Source organism: Schistocerca serialis, chromosome 5 (assembly GCF_023864345.2).
Source record: "Schistocerca serialis cubense isolate TAMUIC-IGC-003099 chromosome 5, iqSchSeri2.2, whole genome shotgun sequence".
Taxonomy (NCBI): domain Eukaryota; kingdom Metazoa; phylum Arthropoda; class Insecta; order Orthoptera; family Acrididae; genus Schistocerca; species Schistocerca serialis.
Window position 1 is genome coordinate 480,328,607 of NC_064642.1, and position 23,485 is coordinate 480,352,091.

The window sequence follows — 23,485 nt, forward strand, 5'->3', positions numbered from 1 at the left end:
ATAGAGCTGAGTATCTATACACAAGCGTGCCACTATCGAACCGAATTAGTAAACTACTACTCACTTAGATTTCGATTGGGTCTGTGTTTAATCAGTACGCTGTGTCATACTCAAGAGCTATGCAAATGTAGCATTTCATAAAGAAAGTTATGTATTCCTAGAAACCCAAAATTTGCTTGTCAGCAACGGAAAGAGGTATTACCTGTTCTGCAGCATTGTACGTTTTTCACCATTGCACTATGAGCCGAAAGTATTTTCATGCATATTCCTTATCGATGTTTGATCTGACTGCTTGTAGTTCTTTCAGAGAAGGGATAATAACGTCACACTCAGCGAGACTGGAACCGCGAATCAGAACACACGCTTTTTCACATGCCAGTATGTTGCCATAGAGCTAACGAAGATGTATGTGTCTGAGGTTCCTATTACGAGACCAACAGTTTCTAGAACTCGTAAATCGCTATCCAACAAGATTGGTTGCGATTTCCATGTGCAACGAATTTCCAGGGCTGAAAACCGTAAATTTACAATCTTTCGTTACACCTCAAGCGATAATAACTCAGATTATTCAATGGAAATGACAGGAAAAATCAAGTGAACTTTGAGGCTTAATTCCGTGCACACCAGGAAGTAACACGTCGATCACAGAGTTGCCAAATATACCTTGCCTTCTTGCCAAATCTCAGTTACAGTACTAGCCGGGAGAAGACGAACCGATGAGTTCCTACAGAGGGCTCGGAAGTGACCATAGCTGGCATCTCAATGAAGCGACTGGCTCGGCGTGGAATACGTAATGCGTCTGATTCGAATTTCTGCAACTAGGTTTAGCGGCTGGAGCATAGTTACTAATAATACTCAGAACTGAGTGTAAACTAAGCATCATAAATCAGCAACGCTCACAGTTGTTTTTATATTTGTTGCGTAAAAGGGTACTCAAAACTAAGAAACTCATTCATGGACGTTTTCGTGCTGGCCGATAATCGAGCACAACAAACAAATAAAAATAAAAATTAATGTGAGACCCTTTCGTCTCTGTTAACTAACCACGAAAGATGTCTGATATACCTTCATTCAGAAGTAACAAAGTGTGCATGCATTTAAAGATGAAGCGCATCATTTGAAGTTCTGTGACGGAGATACGAACCCAACACGTCATCGGATTGTTAACTAAGTAAAATCAAATGTTATGTATAGGTTTTTCTTACCGAGTACTAGGTGATTGAATCTAAAATAAGGATACTATTTTTTGTGCCCTAGCGACAATCGAACTGTACACCTACCGTCCTTCTTCATCATCCACGAATATAGCTTAAGTACCAATTGATTACTCACCAACAGTAAGATGTGTGCGTGTTTGACAGACAGAAATAACGAGACCTATTGGGAACGTTGGCAACACATGAACAGACGTTAAAAATGCATGTTAATTTTCTCTATCAGGCTGGTGTGCACCTGACAGGGCTTGAAATGAAATTATGAATATTTTTGTACTGGGTCAGTATTCACACCCACATACTTACCTTTGGAGGAGACCTAGAGAAGATTGCAGTCTTGTGAAAAGGAACGAAATGACTGAACTATACTGTTCCGAGACATTCAGATCCTCAAGGGAGGAGATACGAGTTAAAATCTCAGTCGAGCAACAAAATTTTTCAACGTCTGTTGATCAATCAAGTGCAAGTAAAATAAGAGCCCTGTTCCTTTAAATGCCTATCGGTTCATCAAATAAAATAAAGTTTTCTAATGTAAGTGAGTTTACTGGCGACAGTATTTCTGTTTACCATGACTTCCGCCTTTGTCATTTCCCAACGTAAACCGGCTCTGCCCTGTTGATAATGAAGGAACGTGATGTTATATGCAGATTCTGGATTATAACGTCGTTCTCTTGAGGTTACCAGAGGTAAAGTAAAACTGTTTGTGCCTCTTAAAAGTAAATGCCTGAACCCACGCATTGCACCTGTAATACTTTGTGGCCACATTTCCCAGCCCCACGAGTGTGTCTAATGGATCATATGCTTGGCTTACAAAATTAGTCACGGTGGAAAAAATGTGAGTCTATTAAATGGTTAAGTAGAAGCAAGCTTCTGCCGCGGAGATTTTGCTATTCTCATGTCAGCATGATATAAAGACTCTTCTAGGCATCATAGTCTCGATGTGAAGCCATTTTGAAATTTTCGATAATTCAGTAAATATTTCTTAGTTCAAGAAAATGCACTGAAGTGTGAAGTTACCGGATAATTCGATTATTACCGTCATTATTACTATCATTTTCTTCGTACCGTTGCTGGAACACATGTGCTTGAACATCATTTAATGCTTTTTGGTCATTATAAAAGTAGTTGCCCAAGAACATGTTCTTTCCCTGTCTACGGAATTCTTTTCATGTTAATATCGAACATCAGCAATTACTCTTAGATTACATAAAAACTGAAGTAATTGGTGAAGACGTCACTTGATAACAAAATCGCGCTGTTTTTCTTCATTTCCTTTGCAATAAACTGAAAGATTTTCATCCTAAGCTATCCAAGTTTAAAGTCCCCTAGTCCTTAGAACTATTTAAACCTAACTGACTCAATGACATCACACACATCCATGCCCAAGGCAGGATTCGAACCTGTGACGATAGCGGTCGCGCGGTTCCAGACTGTAGCGCCTAGAACCGCTCGGCCACAGTATTAGTTCAAATTTAAAATTCGCTTCCGTAATGTTGGAAAGTATTTCACAGTTGCAAAACCCGCATCCGACCCATTGACCATAAATTCTAGGTCAGAGTGACACCAAATTAAGTAGCCTAATGTAGCGAAGACTGTTTGCCAGTGCTCTTTCTCACCGGAAAATACGCAATTAACCCATTGGGCTCCATAAGTACATTGTAACAGTAATTTCTGTGTGTATTCAATGCATACGGACTGTAGAATTTAGTGGTGCTCTCTCTTCCACTTCTGTATACAATATGCCTGACCTAAACGGGCCCTTTATCATCACAGGCCCAGGGCAGTGCAACATCATACTGACAACAGTAATGTGCTTTTACTGACAACCTCACTGTTCGTTTAACCTGATTTTGTAATCATTTAAATAAAACAATAAGACTTTTCAGTGGGAGACATTTCGTCCCCCTTTTCCTCCTATGAAATTTGTCAGTAAACGTTTTGCCTTCCAACCAGCGAAATGCGCCAGAGTGCGGTGGGTAAACGATTCACAAACCATGATTTAGTGACGTTAAGACGATTTCTTTAAACATTGTCGTAGCTGAAGAAATTTAGTTTCTTCTCAAATCGCCTGATGCTGCAACGTTCACAGATATTTCAAATAGGAAAAGCTCTTTATCCAGGTACGAAGGTTGTAAAACCAACTTCCCACAGTTTGTGTCATGTTGATCTTTTCGTCTGATAGCACTGCGTAAGTATTTTGTCTAAGAGGTATCACAAATAGTGTTCCTTTAGCTGTGGGAATCATTGGTTGAAAATGAGTTTAACAACAATGGGTACAGTACTGCTAAATATTCAAAATGATTATCAATCTAAGACTGAGTTCACTCACAAACTGAGGCGTTTTTACAATACTGAAGCTAGACTGCGTATCCTTGTCTTCCTTGAGTGGGCAATGGAAGGCGTTTACACACACGTATACAATACAATGAACACTTCGAACGCTATGGTTAAAGTTGCTCTCATAAACTGACTTTGTTTTTTAATTCTTCTGAGTCTTCAGCGTGCAATATGTGTTGTAGATACAGCCTTAGACAAAAAAATTGTCTGCCAAGTCGTTCACGTAAGGTGGGCAGTACAGTCGTGCTCCCGTCAGAATTCTACGTCCGGTAATATGGCTCAGATGGCTCTGAGCATTATGGGACAACTTCTAAGGTCATCAGTCCCCTAGAACTTAGAACCACTTAAACCTAACCAACCTAAGGACATCACACACATCCGTGCCCGAGGCAGGATTCGAACCAGCGACCGTAGCAGTCGCGCGGTTCCGGACAGTAGTGCATAGAACCGCTCGGCCACCGCGGCTGGCTCCGGCAATACGCTCGATCTGACAACATTATAGACTACAGCACTTCCCGGAGGAAGTCTTGACTGCAGTCTGAGTACATTAGTCTTGACTATGACCGTAGTCTTAAGGTAAAACACGAGACTAGCTAATACGACATCTGGCGATACGAGATACGGGCGGTGGCACGGGGCTATGGACACACTGCTGTCAACATGCCACTCTCATTATGGTATTGGTCGCTCAGCCTGATAACGCTTCGTGAACGATAATACACTCCTGGAAATGGAAAAAAGAACACATTGACACCGGTGTGTCAGACCCACCATACTTGCTCCGGACACTGCGAGAGGGCTGTACAAGCAATGATCACACGCACGGCACAGCGGACACACCAGGAACCGCGGTGTTGGCCGTCGAATGGCGCTAGCTGCGCAGCATTTGTGCACCGCCGCCGTCAGTGTCAGCCAGTTTGCCGTGGCATACGGAGCTCCATCGCAGTCTTTAACACTGGTAGCATGCCGCGACAGCGTGGACGTGAACCGTATGTGCAGTTGACGGACTTTGAGCGAGGGCCTATAGTGGGCATGCGGGAGACCGGGTGGACGTACCGCCGAATTGCTCAACACGTGGGGCGTGAGGTCTCCACAGTACATCGATGTTGTCGCCAGTGGTCGGCGTAAGGTGCACGTGCCCGTCGACCTGGGACCGGACCGCAGCGACGCACGGATGCACGCCAAGACCGTAGGATCATACGCAGTGCCGTAGGGGACCGCACCGCCACTTCCCAGCAAATTAGGACACTGTTGCACCTGGGGTATCGGCGAGGACCATTCGCAACCGTCTCCATGAAGCTGGGCTACGGTCCCGCACACCGTTAGGCCGTCTTCCGCTCACGCCCCAACATCGTGCAGCCCGCCTCCAGTGGTGTCGCGACAGGCGTGAATGGAGGGACGAATGGAGACGTGTCGTCTTCAGCGATGAGAGTCGCTTCTGCCTTGGTGCCAATGATGGTCGTATGCGTGTTTGGCGCCGTGCAGGTGAGCGCCACAATCAGGACTGCATACGACCGAGGCACATAGGGCCAACACCCGGCATCATGGTGTGGGGAGTGATCTCCTACACTGGCCGTACACCACTGGTGATCGTCGAGGGGACACTGAATGGTGCACGGTACATCCAAACCGTCATCGAACCCATCGTTCTACCATTCCTAGACCGGCAAGGGAACTTGCTGTTCCAACAGGACAATGCACGTCCGCATGTATCCCGTGCCACCCAACGTGCTCTAGAAGGTGTAAGTCAACTACCCTGGCCAGCAAGATCTCCGGATCTGTCCCCCATTGAGCATGTTTGGGACTGGATGAAGCGTCGTCTCACGCGGTCTGCACGTCCAGCACGAACGCTGGTCCAACTGAGGCGCCAGGTGGAAATGGCATGGCAAGCCGTTCCACAGGACTACATCCAGCATCTCTACGATCGTCTCCATGGGAGAATAGCAGCCTGCATTGCTGCGAAAGGTGGATATACACTGTACTAGTGCCGACATTGTGCATGCTCTGTTGCCTGTGTCTATGTGCCTGTGGTTCTGTCATTGTGATCATGTGATGTATCTGACACCAGGAATGTGTCAATAAAGTTTCCCCTTCCTGGGATAATGAATTCACGGTGTTCTTATTTCAATTTCCAGGAGTGTAGAAGTTGTCACTTACGTGACGAATAGCATTTCTTTAGCCAAAAAATTGAATTTTCTGTCTCAGTGTCTAGGGGTTATAAAGCACGAGTCATTCAAATGGAAAGGGAATATCAAGCGAATTTAGCGAGTCAATTCAGTACCATACGTGGAAGTGATTGCACTGTCACAGTGTTGCCAAATTTTTGTGACGATGTTGCCAATTCTCAGTTGTGCTAGGAACAGCTCTGAAGCAGTATGCGAGGAGAATGCCGTGCTCGTGTAATAGGAGGATACGGTGAGGAGGCGCGGGGTTTGGTTAATATGCAACGTTTTCTCCTACCAGTTGCGTCAAACATTCAGGTGTATAAACTTCCATCACGATTATCGTTTCCCATAAAATATATACGAATAAAACACTTACCCTGTTACTTTGTGACAAAAGATTATTTCAGTACTATAAAATGTCTTTGGAAATCAACTTTACCCACCTGTGACGAAAAGTTAGATAATAAACGCTTTGCACCTAGAAATCGATTGCATCTATGTGCAGTCTTGTTATCATACAAGTAGTATTTCATGGCTCAAATGGCTCTGAGCACTATGGGACTTAACTACTGAGGTCATCAGTCCCCTAGAACTTAGAACTACTTAAGCCTAACTAACCTAAGGACATCACACACATCCATGCCCGAGGCAGGATTCGAACCTGCGACCGTAGCGGTCATGCGGTTCCAAACTGACGCGCTTAGAACCGCACGGCCACACCGGCCGGCTAGAATTTCATCAATTGCACGAGAATGTAGAAAAATATTGGTGGGAGTGGAAGCTACAAGAAACACAGTTAACTAATTATTCTATGCCACGTAATAATCAATACATTTAAAACAACCAGAAGGGAAGAAATTGAACGAGGTCGCAAGAAGGCTAATGAAGTATAATCGAAATACATTGACGCGCCAATTTGTCTGTCGTCATGGTGTTAAGTGGACAGAAATAGTTGGGTGTTATTGCCTGCATCACCGGCATCCCGTTGCCATCTGCTGTTATTGAGATTTTCATATTACCCTGAACACAAGACGCCGAGATAAATGTGTATATTCTCCGTGACGAAACATCCCTCATTCCATTCATCCTGATCCATTCGTTACGTGCATCGGCAGCAATGAGTGATAGGAAAGTTGTTGTGAGGTGAAGAATAACAATAACAAAGGCAGTAGTAACAAATCAGTAATCAAGGAAGTTTACTGCATTACAGCCAATTGTTAACAATTGGCAGGCCGGTGTAGACGTGCGGTTCTAGGCGCTTCAGTTTGGAACCGCGTGACCGCTACGGTCGTAGGTTCGAACCCTGCCTCGGGCATGGATGTGTGTGATGTCCTTAGGTTAGTTAGGTTTAAGTAGTTCTAAGATCTAGGGGACTGATGACATCAGATGTTAAGTCCCATAGTGCGCAGAGCCATTTGAGCCATTTTTTTGTTAACAATTAACAAAACAACCAAGAAAAGCTGAGTGTTTAACTGGCGCACTGCATAGGTGTTCTTACCACTTCGTTACTGAATTCTGTTCTGGTTGTTTGCAGGGAGAAAAGAGAGAACCCTGTAGCCATACATATCGCTAGTACAACGAGGTATTACCTATCAACTATCCTTGCTTTACATCACGAGACGAACATGGCGTCACCGAGCTGATATTTGAAATACGTTTCTGTTTTCACTCTCTGTCTCTCATTCTCTCTTTTTGTTTTTATTTTTATTTTAATTTATTGAGAAAAGCATTAAGAAGCGCGAGTAATAAGCAAGTAAGCATATAATCTATTTTCATCGGGTTATATAATGCAAAAATACACCTTTTAAGCGTATTATTGCGTAATTCCAACTACTGATACTCTATTCGTGAGCTTGCGTGCATTCAGTGGGGTGAAACCTATCACAGAAGCGAGCAAAACACAAATATTCTTGCACCATGCGCAACACACAAACGAAATCTCACTGCACTGACGTATTGTCTGATATATTGCTCGGAAAACATATCTGATTCATGTTGCTTAGTACAGCTCTATCAGATATCAATGTGGATGCCTACCAAGTGTATAAAAGTATATCTTGAAATACACAAAAAGGCACAAAGGGGTATTCGACTGAAACATAGACATGAACAAGATTGAAACTGGGGTCGACAGCATCGTCGTCTACCACCTTGACAATTCGAACGGTGACAGTGCTCGGCCGGTTACTTACGTTTACTGGTATCAAAGCTACAGCATGAAAACACAAAAATGTTAATAACCTGAATATCATTAACTTTGGAACCCATAGCAAAGTAATGCAGTCATCAGTTAGGAGACTGGTTGGAACACCACAGTGCTTTAATAGGCAGAATGGTGTAGGAAGTGGTATGCTGTTGCTTTTACACCGACCTTTGAGTTGACGAGCCTAGACAGTTAATAGGGGAACCTACAGTTTCACGTGGCTTTCGGACCACAGTGCAGCTCGGCATTTTTCACATCAACAAACACTGCCCTAGGGGAAATAAGTGTAAAATGGGAGATAAAATTCGTTAGACTAACCAGGGATCGAAGCCGAGACCTTCGTACTCGTAGTCTTGCTGTTTATCACTTTGCCGCCATGTAGCCACCACTGTGGTTTCTACTTGGCATTAAAATTAAGGATCTCTTGTTTGTGCCTGCGTTTGCAGTTGAGCGACCCAGCACCAAAGTAAGGAGAACTGAATTGAATATAGTGCCTTCAAGTTGGCATAAACAGAAAACGTGAAAAATTAAACAACATAAATCGTCTCTCTTTGATGCCTCAATCTTCATTGCCATTATGCGTCGTATGAGAAAAAACGTACACTGGAAGGTCAATTTGTTTCATTTAAATGATCACAAAATCAGGTAAAACAAACAGTGAGGTTGTCAGCAAAAGCACATTACTGTTGTCAAGATGATGTTGCACTGCCCAGGGCCTGTAATAATAAAGGGGCCGTTCAGATAAAGCATATTGCATACAGAAGTGGAAGAGAGAGCGTCACTAAATTATACTATTCGTATGCATTGAATACACACAGAAATTACTGTTACAGTGTACTTATGGAGCCCAATGGGTTAATTGCGTATTTTCCGGTGAGAAAGAGCACTGGCAAACAGTCTTCGCTACATTAGGTTACTTAATTTGGTGTCACTTTGACCTAGAATTTATGGTCAGCGACTAAGTGTAAGGTCAATGGGACGGATGCGGGTCTTGCAACAGTGAAATACTTTCCCACACGACAGAAGCTAATATTAAACTTGAACTAATATTGTGGCCGAGCGGTTCTAGGCGCTACAGTCTGGAACCGCGCGACCACTACGGTCACAGGTTCGAATCTTGCCTTGGGCATGGATGTGTTTGATGTCCTTGAGTTAGTTAGGTTTAAATAGTTCTAAGGACTAGGGGACTGATGACCTCAGAAGATAAGTCCCATAGTGCTCAGAGTAATTTTTTAAACAAATATTGCAAAAATTTTAAACTTTGATAGTTTAGAATGAAAATCTTCTGTTTATTGCAAAGGAAAACTATTGATTTTGTAAACATTCTGCTTCATACACAACTTAAAACAGGTCACGTCGACTAAATCATATGGAAGAACTGACAACGACGTATATCGCAAGGCAGTAAGATCCCATGGCTTTTGGTTTGGCATTATTCGACAGTCATTTCTAGGAGCAAGTAAATGAAGAAAGACCTCAAGAGAACGACGTTATAATCCAGATTCCGCATTAAACATCACGTTTCTTCATTACCAACAGGGCAGAGCCGGTTTACGTTGGGAAATGACATAGGCGGAAGTCATGGTAAACAGAAATACTGTCGCCAGTAAACTCACTTACATTAGAAAATTATATTTTATTTGATGAACCGATAGGCATTTAAAGGAACAGGGCTCTTATTTTACTTGCACTTGATTGATCTACAGACGCTGAAAAATTTTGTTGCTCGACTGAGATTTTAACTCGTATCTCCTCTCTTGAGGATCTGAATGTCTCGGAACAGTATAGTTCAGTCATTTCGTTCCTTTTCCCAAGACTGCAATCTTCTCTGGGTCTCCTCCAAAGGTAAGTATATGGGTGTGAATACTGACCCAGTACAAAAATATTCATAATTTCATTTCAAGCCCTGTCAGGTGCACACCAGCCTGATAGAGAAAATTAACATGCATTTTTAACGTCTGTTCATGTGTTGCCAACGTTCCCAATAGGTCTCGTTATTTCTGTCTGTCAAACACGCACACATCTTACTGTTGGTGAGTAATCAATTGGTACTTAAGCTATATTCGTGGATGATAAAGAAGGACGGTAGGTGTACAGTTAGATTGTCGCTACGGCACAAAAAATTGTATCCTCATTTTAGATTCAATCACCTAGTAGTCGGTAGGAAAAACCTATACATAACATTTGATTTTACTTAGTTAACAATCCGATAACGTGTTGGGTTCATATTTCCGTCACAGAACTTCACATGATGCGCTTCATCTTTAAATGCATGCACACTCTGTTACTTCTGAGTGAAGGTATGTCAGACATCCTTCGTGGTTAGTTAACAGAGACGAAAGGGTCTTGATAGGAGTTCCGGTTTATTACAAAAACTCTGGTCTCTTATTTTCAAGTTTAGATTTGGTTACTGATATTGGCGAAAATTTCGGCAATTCATGACTCTTCATGGCTAGTCAGCAATATGATTAGATTAGATCACACACACACACACACACACACACACACACACACACACACACACACAAACATTAATTTTTATTTTTATTCGTTTGTTGTGCTCGACTATTGGCCGGCACGAAAACGTCCATGAATGAGTTTCTTAGTTTTGAGTACCCTTTTACGTAAGAAATATAAAAACAACTGTGAGAGTTGTTGATTTATGATGCTTAGTTTACACTCAGTTCTGAGTATTATTAGTAACTATGCTCCAGCCGCTAAACCTAGTTACAGAAATGCGAATCAGACGCATTACGTATTCCAGGCCGAGCCAGCCGCTTCTTTGAGATGCCAGCTATGGTCACTTCCCAGCCCTCTGTAGGAACTCATCGGTTCGTTTTTTCTTTGTTTTTTTTTTTGTTATTTTTGTGTGTGGTGGTGCTGAAGTCTGATCAACTTCGTTGATTTTTACTTCTGTAGGGAATGGAAGGGGTAAAAATTTTCTCTTTATTTATTTATTCTTCTTTCAGCTTTAGTTTGGGCACACAGAAGGGTCCTTTAACTCGCTGCTTTTGGTGTGTGTTTGAAAACATGTATGTAGAAGTGCTAAAGGACGATATGTCCTTAAATTATGGAGAATTACGTAGGGATATCATTTACGAAGGCTCAAATACTATCGCCTTCGGTACTTTATATTTGTGGTTGCGTAAGGGTTCTACCGCACCTACTGTGGTGAGTTGTGGTGTACTGTCACGTATCATGTCCAACTTCCGAAATAAGGTTCGTGCCTTCTCCTTGACCTTGTCTGAGAGGTAAGATTCGCTTAAGGCTCGATGAATGTCATGATTTCGGATCCACCATTGGGCTCCTGTGATCCATCGTAGGCATCTGTTTTGTACAACCTGTAACTTCTTGTAGTTAGTGGCACACGTAGTACCCCAAGAGGTCGATCCATACAAAATAGATGGTTCGACTGTGGCATGGTACAACTGGAGTTTCGTGCGTTGGCTGAGGTATGAGCTCTTCAGAAAGGGGACGAGAGCTGCCAGCATTTTGAGGCCAGACGTCTTCTTCTCCATAATGTGATGACTATACAACAGTTTGGCGTCTAGATGCACTCCCAGGTATTTTACAGTTGTTGCCCAGGGGAGTGGCTGGTCTGATATCCGCAGGCGGTCATTGACGATGGGTCTCCGACGTGTGAAGACAATAACTTTGGTTTTTTCCGCATTGACCGTTATTTTGTTCATGTGGGTCCAGTGGTCCACTAAATCTAGTTGGCGCTGCATCCGTGTGACGAGGTGGTCCATTCTGGTGCCTGCAGTCGGGAGCGCTGTGTCGTCGGCATAGAAACTGGCAATAACATGTGGCACCGTCGGGAGGTCGTTAATATATAAATTAAACAGCAGTGGAGAGATGACCGATCCTTGTGGAAGTCCTTCAAGGACAGGCCGTGTTGTTGAATTCTTGTCATCAATGCGAACATATAATCTGCGATCCTGAAGAAAATTGTCGAGAAGTTTTAAATAGCAGTCTGGTAGGGGAGTAGTACGTCGGAGCTTGACGATCAAATTGCGTCGCCATACTTTATCGTAAGCCTTCTCTATATCGAGAAAGACTCCAATAGTATGTCGTTTCTTGTTGAAATTGTCTTGGATAGATTCCGTGATGCACAGTAGTTGTAACTCAGCCGATAGCTTCGCCTGGAAGCCAAACTGCTCCGGTCGGATGATGTTGTGTGCCACAAGGATGTCCAGCATGCGTTTCAGTAGGACACGTTCCAGTACCTTTCCCAGCGTCGGCAGTAAACTTATGGGTCTGTAGCTGTCAGGGTGTGAGAGATCCTTGCCCGGTTTTGGTATTGGCACTATTCTGGCAATCTTCCATGCCTCTGGGAAGTATCCAGTCCTGAGGCACCCGTTCACTATCCGGGTGAGAAGCACAACAGGCTTTCGCGGGAGGTGTTTCAGTTCCGTAATGCTGATTCTATCTGCTCCAGGTGAGGTGTGTTTGCTATACTTGATAATCCTCCGAATTTCCTCCGGCGTTGTCAGCCAGGGCATAGTGTTAGTCGGGGCGTCCCGAATAGCTTCCCATTCCGCCGCTGTGGCCTCCTCTGCACGGTGGAGTGCATCATCTCCATCCTCCGTGGGGGGCGTAGTCATCTGTTGTTGGTATGTATCCGCATACAGCTCCGTCTGCGCCAGTGAGTCGTACAAGAGGCCATGGGGTCCTCGAATTGCCCTTTTTGGGGGCTGTTGCTGTCTGAGACTTTTAACTATTCGCCATTCATCTTTGGTGCGTAATAGAAAGTTGTCCATTTTGAGTTCCCACGTGTGTTGCTTCCAGTCCTGAACCTTCCGCCGGAGTTCTCGGGTTAGTCTGTAAGTTTCCCGTCTATCGTCCGGATGGCGGTAACGGACCCATCGTTTCCGACAGCGATTGCACCTTGTCTTAAGCTCCTGCAGTGGTGGTGGAAATTCGTCATAATTGACTTCTGGTTGCAGGTGCTCGTTGTTTCGCACTGGTAATCTTCTTCGTGAGTACTGCGACTACCACATCAATCACTTCTCTGGTAGTAACAACCTGGGTTGGTCGCACATTGTTGTTGAGGTACGCTTGGAACTGCTGCCAATCGTAAGTTCTTGTCGTCGGCAGTGGGAGTTGCAAAGTAGCCCTCTCTATGAGTCCTAACACCGGTCTGTGGTCCGACGAAAGATCATCCAGCGTCCGTAGATGGAGATTCGGGTTGATGTTCTTGATTATGGCGATGTCTAGAACATCAGCGTCTTGTGTCTGGACGTAAGGTATCCTCGTCGGTTCCCGTGGTCCATGGACGGAAACATGTAAATTCTCAGCCAGTGCAAACAACATATGTCCTTTTGGGTTAGTCTTACGGGAATTCCAGGCAACATGTTTACTATTAAGATCCCCTCCAAGGAGGATCTTGTCGTAACCCTCTGTAACGGAGTAAAGATCTTCTGGATGGAGAGGCTTCTTTGGGCTAAGGTAAGCCGCAATACAGGTAATGTTTCCGAGCGTCGTGTGGATTGTTACTGCCGTGGCCTCTAAAGTCTGGAGTTGGGGTAAACGTTCTTGGTGGTGACGAATACATTTTTTGATCAGAACTGCGGTCCCTCCACCCCGTTGGTTCCATCTGTCAGTCCGGTAGATGTGCATGTTCCTCAAGCGGAGGTCGGTTGACTCGCGGAGATGTGTTTCGGAGACAAATGCTACGTCTATCTTGTGGCGATGTAAGAAGTCCGTGAATTCTATTTTCTTCAGTTTCAAGCCGTTGGCATTCCAAATGCAGAAGGTAAGATTCCTCGCGTGATGCCGTCTATCCATTTAGGGTGTTTGAAAAGCTGTCAGTACGCTTTCTACAAGCGAGAGGATAGACGTCAGCTTCTGCTGGAGGGCGGTGAGTAGTTGAAGAATATCTGTTAAAGCTGGTGTAAAGGTGGTCGACCAGGCAGATGACGTCTCCGCTGGTGTTGGAGTCGGCGGATGGGCATGTAGTGCTTCGGAGTACGAGCGCTGTTGTCTTGTCTGTCGTAGAGTCACTCTGGGTGCCGGCTGTGGTCGAGAGGCGATTGTTTCCACAGGGAGAGGTGCCGCTTGTTGTTGGGTGGCCGGAATCGCTGCCATGGCCGAGTTCGTAAAAATTATAGGCTGTTGTGGGGTCGACTTCTTTGGTGTTCTTCTAGTATATTTCCGTAGGAGTTCTTGAAATTTGGGGCAGCCACGGAAGGTCGCTGGATGTTCTTGTTCACAATTGGCGCACTTTGGGGGCCCCGTCCTAGGATGGGTACAATTCGATGATTTATGGGATCCACCGCAGCGGACGCAGCGTGCTGGCATGCTGCAATAGTTCGCTGTATGCTCGAAACGTTGGCAATGTCGGCACTGGACTGGTCCTTCTTTACTATTATAGGTTTCGATTATCACTAGTGTGTAGAGCAGGTATTTGACATCTTGTCACTGTCTTTTCCGGATGGGAGGGTGACTCGGTACACAGGTTGCGGTATCAATTGTTTCGTCTTCTCGTCGCGTTCCTTAAATTGGTAGACTTGTAGCACTTTGAAGCCTTTTTCCTTGAGGGCATAGTAAAGTTGTTCTTCGGTAACTTCCGCCGGAAGGCGTTTGACAACTACTTTCAGTTCCCTGTCGTCTGGTGCTTGATGTGTAAAATAGGAGAAGTTGTTGTTCGTGGAGAATTTTATTGCACGCCTTTGGTCTTCGAAGGACTCAAAGTGGTATTTGATGCGTTCCTTTTGGTATATAGCTTTAAGGTTGCCCTCAAGAAGTCCGTTGAGCGTTTCATTGAGGTGAACGTAATCCTTTGTGTAATAAATTGTGACTGGGGGCACTTTGCGAAGCACATTCTTGTCTCTGTCCACGGCTTCTGCGGCATTAGAAGTTTGTGCCTGCGGCTTGTTGGTGGTTGATGGAGGCGCAGCTTGAGGTGTCAGTGGGGCGAATCGGTTCGTTGTCGGGATGGTCTCCATTCGTCTCTTAGCCGGGTTGGCTAAGTCCTTGGCTAATGCGTTGCTTCTGCGCCGTTTGTTGTGTACGAGCGTAAAGTCCCCCTCTGCGTGTAGGGAGTCGTTGTCGTTGTCTGCTGGAAAGGCCGCTGCCATCTCCGCGTCGTCGACCGTTTGGTGGGAGTGCTGTGATTCGACTTCTGAGTCCACAGATGGAGATGCCAGACAGGTGTCGGTATCCTGCTCTTGCGTTTCCCGTGAATAGCGGATAAGGCGTTGTATGTCCTTCAGCGTTTCTTTGTCCTCCTCCCGACTTATATCGAGCCTTCTGGCGTAGTCCTGGCGGTCGTCTTCATTGCTGCGTCCGTCGTGATGTGATGTATGGCCGACGTCCGAATACGGTTTCGTCGTGTGGTGTGTAGTTTTCTGCTGTCGAATAGCGCCTGTCGATCGTCGTTCTCTCCTGTCATGAACTAGTGCCGTAGCCTGGGTCGTCAACCTGGGATCCGTCCTGTGTGGAGCGGCCGCTGGAGCGTCCGGCGGGCCAGGCCCAACCGACCGACCAGCGGCCGACTCCAGCGAGTCCGAGGCGGCTGCCCGGCCGCGCGCGCATCGTCCTCGCTCGTCGGCATCGCGAACTCGACCTGCCGTGTCATCGGTTCGTCTTCTTCCTGCTGGTACTGTAACTGAGATTTGACAACAAGGCAAGGTATATTTGGCAACGCTGTGATCGACGAGTTACTTCCTGGTGTGCACGGAATTAAGCCTCAAAGTTCACTTGATTTTTCTGTCATTTCCATTGAATAATCTGAGTTATTATCGCTTGAGGTGTAACAAAAGATTGTAAATTTACGGTTTTCAGCCCTGTAAATTCGTTGTACATGGAAATCGCAACCAATCTTGTCCTTCAAATAGCGATTTACGAGTTCTAGTCACTATTGGTCTCGTAATAGAAACCTCAGACACATACATCTTCGTTAGCTCTGTGGCAACATACTGACATGTGAAAAAGCATGTGTTCTGGTTCGCGGTTCCAGTCTCGCTGAGTGTGACGTTTTTATCCCTTCTCTGAAAGAGCTACAAGCAGTCAGATCAAACATCGATAAGGAATATGCATGAAAATACTTTCGGCTCATAGTGCAATGGTGAAAAACGTACAATGCTGCAGAACAGGTAATACATCTTTCCGTTGCTGACAAGCAAATTTTGGGTTTCTAGGAATATATAACTTTATTTATGAAATGCTACATTTGCATACCTCTTGAGTCTGAGACAGCATACTGATGAAAAACAGACCCAATCGAAATCTAAGTGAGTAGTATTTCACCAATTTGGATCGATAGAGGCTCGCTTGTGTACAGATACTCAGCTCTATTAAAACAGACTTTCGTCGTAAGGTTATCGTGGGTAGTTTTATTTCATTTCTTATAATACAGTGCACAATTTTCGTATGGTTTCTTTTAGTGTTGTTTAAATAATAGTAAACATGAGAGAGAAATTAATCATCAACGATATATTCGAATTCTCTGATGGTATCTGACAATGCACATGCAGTTTATTGATTACATGCATGTAGAAAACTTGTTCTGAGTTAAAGCTTTCAAACAAGGTTTGAAGAAGAATAAAATGCCACTACCACACGACAACTAATGTAGAAAATACTTTTATGACGTATTTTGGCACGATGCGCTCTCCCCGTTCATAATACATAAGTTTCGAGATGCATCTGCTGCCTGACCGTCTATTAAACCTGAAATGAACAAAATGTCGCAGTAGTTTTCCACATGCAACTATTTTGGATTAAGAAGTGAAGGAAATTATGTTCAAAGTTCCATTAAATTGATAACTTCCGCAGACAGCAGAAGTGCGTTTTTAAAAAAATGTAGCAGTGAATATGTTTGAACTCGCTACGTACTGTTTATGGCGCACTACACTTACCATTACGCCGGCCGGTGTGGCCGTGCGGTTAAAGGCGCTTCAGTCTGGAAGGTTCGAATCCTGCCTCGGGCATGGATGTGTGTGATGTCCTTAGGTTAGGTAGGTTTAAATAGTTCTAAGTTCTAGGGGACTGATGACCACAGATGTTAAGTCCCATAGTGCTCAGAGCCATTTGAAGTTACCATTACACTACTAGCTCAACCGGCGCCAGATCTCCTCCAGACGCCGACAACAATTCCTCCAGAAATTCCGCATTCCACAGTTTTATGAGATAATGCATATGACCGGATGTAGACTTCTGAGAGACAGACAGTTACAGCTTTTCTTTTGCACTGCACGACGTTTTCAACAAACAGATAGCGCAATAGAGTAGCTCAAGTGGAAAGGAACACTTCCTATTTAAATTTCTGCATCCTACACTGTTGGCAGTTCTTTGTAGGTGGCAGTTACGTGATTTTATTTCGGTGATTACAAAATAGAGTCGAATGTATGTACTGGGTAGCCAAGGCAGTTAGTTCATGGTGATTCGGGCAACCAAGTAAATGAATGTACTGAACATGCTGAAAACCACTAGAGGGAGCCTGTGTGTCTGAATACTCATCCAGTGTGGCCCAAAGGCGTTACAATAGAAAATTAAGCTACAGAGAAGCGGATTTAGTGTCCTGTTGGATTGCTGGTAGATTCATATACTCATGGTCTGGGTTCAATTCCGACTTCTGCCGATGATTTTTGATAGGGAGAGACAGAGCCTGTTTTCTTCTGGCTACGCGAAGTGAAGAACATATAATGGCATTGTGGTCTGAAATTCATATTAAACATGATATTCCTTCTCAACCAAGTAGACATTAGGTTGAATTACAATAAAGTCAGGAGTGGTGACATGTAGAAACTCTATCACCAGTAACCTTTCTTAAACAAGTTATTTATTTCTAGTGACGAAACAAACGGCATGTAGGGTCACAGGACACTTATTCCATCTTGTAATTCAGCTTCTGAATGTCGATAAAATTGGTTCTGAACTGGGAACGCAACTCAGACCGCCCTTAACGCAAAATTTGACCCCTTCGTGACAATACAGCTCGACTACAATTTGTTGTTTGTTCAAAACTGCAGATTCCTCAACATCTCCACATATTGCTCGTGAATGGGTTCGAATCATGACTCGGCACTAAAGTTTTCATTATGTATTATCAAGCTCTAGCATGAGAACACCTATCTGCTGGTGGATAATAATTTTGATTTTTAATTTATTTTCATTCGTTGTCAAAACTAACGATATCTGACGTTTTTGACTCCCAGTGAGAAACAGAATTATTTGCGAGATCACTGTAAGTTCAAGGATGTTATTCCGAGCTGCCGGTGGAGAAAAATTCGGTAGCTGACGTCTCTATGTGTGTAGTCAACAAAGCTATACGTGGAGCTCGATTACCAGTCAGCACTGAACTCTTCGTCATAGTATTTCTAGTTTAAACATGCTCACATGTCGCTGCTTGTGTAACAAACCCATATTTAACGTTAATTTTCTCTCGGATATAGCAGTGATGGGTCCTGGGTTGGAGTTCTGGGTAGGAAAAAAATTAATGTTTCGTCTCGCCATTTCAGTTAAAACATCTTGCTACTGCCGGAAAAATCCGATATGTCACAGTTGATTGTACTTCGATAACAATCCGATTAGATTCTGAGTTAGAATCCCTGTCCAACACAAAGCTTTACCTCACGGCATTTTAAGTAAGTTACTTGTGAAGAAGCTATATTTAACATCTCTCGTAGTTCGTTAACAGGGACAATAGATGCTGGGTTGGAATTCGTGTCCGTGTTTACGTTATGTAATTTAAAGTTCATATTTCCTAAGTGATACTGTCTAAAATCAAGCTATATCACTATCTGCATGCCTAGTCAGGAATGACTGTTAGTTTCCGTCAGTCACGAAATCTTTACTTAGTCTCCATGACCTGGGTTTGAATCCATATGCAGAACGAGACGGTTCGTCGTGTCATTTGAAATTCATACATATTCTCAACTAGCAGCTCGTGAAAAACTTAAATTTTCAATGTCATTTTGTGTTAAATAATAAGTGCTGTATGTTACTTTGAAGAGGAAATCATGAGTACGACGAACTTACTACGTGCATTACCTATCTGACGTAATAATGAGAGTGGTAACATTTCAGGTATGTCATTTATTGTAATAAATGTGAGCTTACAAGCCTTAAGGACAGTCTTAACTGTGATAAGGGGTTCCCTAATATTTGTAGTATCGTGGTATTACTTGACATCTTGAGTTATTGCGATACAGAGCAGTGTTTTCTAGTGGTGATTAGTTGGGACCATTTTCAATAGTCAAACGACTGTACCGAGGAGCGATTAGAGGACCTGCTAGACAGCTGCGTTATGAGGGTTGTATGCGAATCAGGCGAAATGCAATTCAGGTCGTTCGGATACTTTTGAGCACGACTGTACGTATGCCATAGATCATTTTAATGATTCTTTTCTCGAAATGATGTCGAATGAGTCAGTTTACAGATACTCACGATAAATGTTAATATTACTGTACACATAATATTTTAATCCTATTCATTGAGTGCAAATATGTAAAATACGACAGCATTTTAATTCGTCTGTTATTAAGATTAGCAATTATGCGAAGAACAAAAGTAGCTGGTCGTAATTGCTTGAGAAGCTCAGTATTAAGCTTCTTCCAATCCATCAGTGTGTACACCCAAAATTTTGATGTACTCTACCCTGTTTACTGACTCCTGCTCATCTGTTACGTCAGTTGTTGGTATGACTTTTTGCTGTACACAACCGAATATAGTGAGTTTCTCAGAATATATGGATGGTCTGTTTTCTGAAAATCCCTTCATAATTCTTTGGTAAATATCCTTTACCATTTCTTCTGTTGCTTTCTCTCTAATGGAATTTATTATAATACTAGTATTGTCTGCAAAAGTACCAACTAAGTTTGTTGAATGTTAATTGAAAGGTAATTCACATATACAAGGAATAGGAGTGGACCCAAAATTGAACCCTAAGGTCTGCCTTTGTGATTTCTACCCAGTCACTAAAATTTTCTACGCTTCTGAAATTGTTTGACTTATTCAGGAAAACCTCTTGCATTCTGTTTGATACGATTCAAACCAGCTGTGCATAAAGCCATAAATTCCATTACACTTGCGTTTTTCTAAGAGAGAAACATTATCTATTGACTCAAACGCCTTGCAAAGATCACAAAAAATACCAACTACTGATATTTTATAATTTAAGACAGAAATTCGTCCCCTTCTTCATGGCAGCGCTGAAGGAATGTTAAGACCGAACCTATTCATTCAGTTTTGTGGACATCAGATGTTTTGTTATCCACCATGCACAAAACTTATGACAATCTAATCTCTCTGTGACGGTGCTAGAAAGGATGACAGTGTTAGAGAGGGTTGTCCATGAGATGAGAAACACATCTTCAGAAAATCTGGCAACACGTTCACACTCAGCACGTTCACTTGCATCACTCATATCTCACCGACCACATTCATTATGTATATGTGTGTGATCATCTTGGATTTTCTGCACCACTCCCTCACAACACATAACTCATATCCTCTTCCCCATACACAAGATACAACTGAAGCTGAGTCTCATCAGCATTGATTCCTTCTATTTGCACGAAGCGTATGATACAACGTATCTCACAAATGGAGGGAGCCTCAGTAACATCGGACATTTTAGTCGCTTGCTTCTTACGCACCTTTTCCAACCATGCAAGCGCAATTAACAACCAATTGGATGTTAGTTTATGCTTACCCTTTGGATTTTCTCGCCACAGGTGAGAAATAGCCAATGACGGAACTAGAAAGTGTTAGACAATGAAAGTGTGGGTCGAATGTTACCAAACCCATACTCTTTACGTGCCGGTGGGATATGAAGAAAAAGTCAGTCCTGCAGATGAATAATAGAACACAGTGGCTGATGGCTGTATTTAACGTTGCTGATACCTTTCTTGTGGAGATGGTAACACAATAAAACGAGAGGACGTGCACTTGCGCAAAGGCAGTTTCATTGGCATAAGGGACGTGGGAACATCGTACCGACAGATCGCGCAGACAGAGAACGAGTGGTGATGAGATGGATTCAAGACAACACTGTGGCAAGGAAAGAAGGAACTTCCTTCCACAAGGAGCAGACGATGAGAAGATCATAACATGTCTGGTTTGTGTTCCTCTTTGATTTCTCTCCGACGCTTTTGAATTCACGCCGTAGCCACCGACTGAATACTGCTTCTGATTTCGCCGACCTTCCTCAGCGATGGCCCACGCGCTGTTATTGGGTGGTACTGACAACGCTAGGAGGAGTCACGAGGCATGGAGTGCTGTCTGGGAGGCTCTTAGTGGCATGCCGTCGGTGAGTGCGATAACAACGTTGTCTAGAGGCTCCACGATGAATATGTCGAGTTTCGGCCTTTGCCATAGTCCGGGTTATGTGTTTGATTCCGCAGGATATGGTCGTAATTTGGGAACCTGGAATTGGTAAAAGGTTTCATTGCTTGTCTAGCTTAATTACTGCTGCTTGATATGTTTAGTTGCTTCGCACGGTAAAGGTACAATCCGGTGAGTTGTGCTGTTGCTTCCTAGTGATCGGTGGTGTGCTCTCAGATCGTTACACCTTTGTCGGCGAAGTTGTTAGTAGCGTTTTTAATTTACCAAGTTACGACTCAGTCACCAATTACACGAAGATAATCACCGGATGGCACAACACCGCGAAGAATAACCCTGCTTTACGCTGCTGCTGTGTACAATATAAGAGTAAGGACTGACTGCAACAACAAGGTTAAAAAACTAAAAACTAAACTCCATCCGAACACGCCTTGGAAGCCCCAACGGTACCGATCGGCCGCCATGTCATCCTCATCCACTGGCGTTACTGGAAGCGAATATGGAGGGGCATGTGGTCAGCATGCGGCTCTCCGGGCCGTATACCACTTTACGAGACCGCAGCCGCTACTTCTCAATCAAGTAGCTGCTCAGTTTGTCTCACAAGGGCTGAGTGCACCCCGCTTGCCAACAGCGCTCGGCAGACCGGATGGTCACCCATCCAAGTGCCAGTCCAGCCCGTCAGCGCTTAACTTCGGTGATCTGACGGGAACCGGTGTTACCACTGCGGCAAGGCCGTTGATCTAACAACAACGTTAGCTGGTGCCAAATAGGCTTTGCTGGCGACGGTCTGTTGACTAATGCTTAGTTCGCGTAGGTGACCGTCGGAGCCAAGTGTTACAGCGTTTGTGAAAACATACACGCTAACAAAGCTTTGTGCTTTTTTGCTTATCGATGTGATCGTTTTCTGTTCGGTTATCAGAATAAGTCTTGTGGAGCGTAATCACTTGATCCAGGTTTGGTTTTGAGCCGGCGAACCTTGCAGTGTGGAAGGATTGCTACGGTTATGAATTATGTTTTTGGATGGTCAGACGATTCCGCGAATAGAATTGTGTTTTGAAATGGTTACATTTTGGTCGCGAGTGGCATCCGCCCTGTTGATTGACTTAAAAAGTCGTGGTATTGTACAGCTGTTCCGTCTTCTGTGGCCTGGTGAGTCCTCGAGAAAAGTTATGACAATCCTTCGTGAATCTAGTAGTGGCGCACAATTGTAGTTAGCTATTTAATTACAGATGCACTGTAATTTTAGATCTGGGTACTGTCGCGCTGAAGGGGGATTAACCCACACCACATAGGTGATCTGATTAGTCAACAGTACGCACAGCGGCAGGTAACCGTGCACGTGAAAACATATTGCTGAGCAACGTATTTAGTCAAGGTGGCGAGGCAGATCCATACCAAGCCGCCTGTGGGCCTGTTGTAATGCCGCATTGCGCTGGCAGTGTGCGGTGTCAACAGAGCAATTCTGTGCGACCCTTCTTAAGGCCGTTGACTTCTCGAGTTACCATTATCAGCCCAATGTTAAGTTGTATTTTAACTGACATAACGATCGTATTTGAATAGTATTTTAGTTGAGGAGCATATTTTATTTCCTTCTCGGGGGCTTTAGTCTGCCAGTGCATCTTTGGTTATTTTCAGGGTTATCCAATAACTGACAGTACGTTATTCTTTTTCAAAATTTGGTTGATACAGCAGTTATCTTAGCTTAAATCATTGCTCAGTTACGGTGGGGCCGATGCATCTGCAATTCCATGGCCTATTCTTAGACAGTACGCAAGTGTAGTGGTTATTAGATTTAAGGTGGGTTGCATAGTTTTCTCTTTCCATGCGTAGTTACTGTTTTGACTGAAGGAAAGATTTTATTAATATTCTGAGCTTTGAGTGGAAATGCGTTAAAGGGCAAATTAAATTGCTCAGGGTCTGTACTAATTTATCACCAAGACTGTTGTAGTGATTAATCGTAATTCACTACTGGCCATTAAAATTGCTACACCACGAAGATGACTTGCTACAGACGCGAAATTTAACCGACAGAAAGAAGATGCTGTGATATGCAAATGACTAGCTTTTCAGAGCATTCACACAAGGTTGGTGCCGGTGGCGACACCTACAACGTTCTGACATGAGGAAAGATTCCAACCGGTTTCTCATACACAAACAGGAGTTGACCGGCATTGCCTGGTGAAACGTTGTTGTGATGCCTCGTGTAAGGAGGAAAAAAGCGTACCATCACGTTTCCGACTTTGATAAAGGTCGGATTGTAGCCAATCGCGATTTCGGTT

The 23,485-nt window shown here is 43.8% G+C and overlaps 1 protein-coding gene and 1 pseudogene across 1 annotated transcript in view; both read right to left on the reverse strand.

Moving 5' to 3' along the window:
* The window catches only part of LOC126482010 (venom carboxylesterase-6-like), a 143,308-nt gene that overhangs the window by 16,165 nt on the left and 103,658 nt on the right, over positions 1-23,485 (reverse strand). The window lies entirely within an intron of this gene.
* LOC126482802 (5S ribosomal RNA) lies at positions 21,829-21,946 on the reverse strand (annotated as a pseudogene).